Here is a 1,240-nt window from a genome sequence, read left to right as displayed (position 1 = left end):
TGTTGGCTGTTGGCTTTGTGTAAATGCCCTTAATTATGTTGAGGAATATCCCTTCTATTCTACTTTGCTGAGTTTTGATCACGAATGGGTGTTGGACTTTGTCAAATGTCTTTTCTGCATCGATTGATAAGATCATGTGGTTCTTGTCTTTTATTTTATTTATGTGATGGATTATATTGATTGTTTTTCTAATGTTGAACCATCCCTGCATACCTGGTATGAAGCCCACTTCATCATGGTGAATTATTTTTTTGTTACATTGTTGAATTCTATTGGCTGGAATTTTGTTCAGGATTTTTCCATCTATGTTCATGATGGATATTGGTATGTAATTTTCCATTTTTTAGTGATGTCTTTAGCTGGTTTTGGTATCAGAATTATGCTGGCTTCATGGAATGAGTTTGGGAGTATTCCATCCTTTTCTATGATCTGAAATACATTTAGTAATAGTGATGTTAAGACTTCTCTGAAAGTTTGGTAGAATTCTCCAGTGAAACCAGGGCTTTTTTGTTGTTGTTGTTGGGAGTTCTTAAATTACCTTTTCAATCTCTTCTTTTGTTATAGGTTAATTTAATTGTTCTACCTCTGTTTGTGTTAGTTTAGATAAGTAGTGAGTTTCTAGAAATGTGTCCATTTCCTCTAGGTTTTCAAATTTGTTACAGTACAATTCTTAAAATTTTTTGTTGTACTTTAGATGAAGGTTTACAGAACAAATAGTTTCTCATTAAAGAGTCAGCACACATATTGTTTTATGACATTGGTTAAAAACCCCACGACATGTCAACACTCTCCCTTCTTGACCTTTATGACCTTTTATTTGGTGAAAATATACATAGCCAAAGTTACAACATTTCAAAGGTTTCTACATGTACAATTTAGTGACATCAATTACATTCTTCCAGTTATGCTGCTATTCTCACTACCCTTTTCCAAATTATTCCATCACCATTATCTTCAACTCACTGTCCCCTAGACTTCCCATCAAACCTTTTGAGTTACTGTTGTCAAGTTGATCTCACATAGATAATTCTTTTTTTTGTACCTTAGATGAAGGTTTGCAGAGCAAATAGTTTCTTATTAAACAGTACACATATTGCCCTATGACAATGGTTAACAACCCCGTGACATGTCAACACTGTCCCTTCTCAACATTGGGTTCCCTATCACCAACTTTCTTGTCCCCTCCTGCCTTCTAGTCATTGTCCCTGGACTTCTGTGCCTCATTAGTCCCATTTTGTTT

This window comes from Trichechus manatus, unplaced genomic scaffold (assembly GCF_000243295.1).
Source record: "Trichechus manatus latirostris isolate Lorelei unplaced genomic scaffold, TriManLat1.0 scaffold00233, whole genome shotgun sequence".
NCBI classification, from domain to species: Eukaryota; Metazoa; Chordata; class Mammalia; order Sirenia; family Trichechidae; genus Trichechus; species Trichechus manatus.
Note: the sequence above shows the minus strand (reverse complement) of the source record.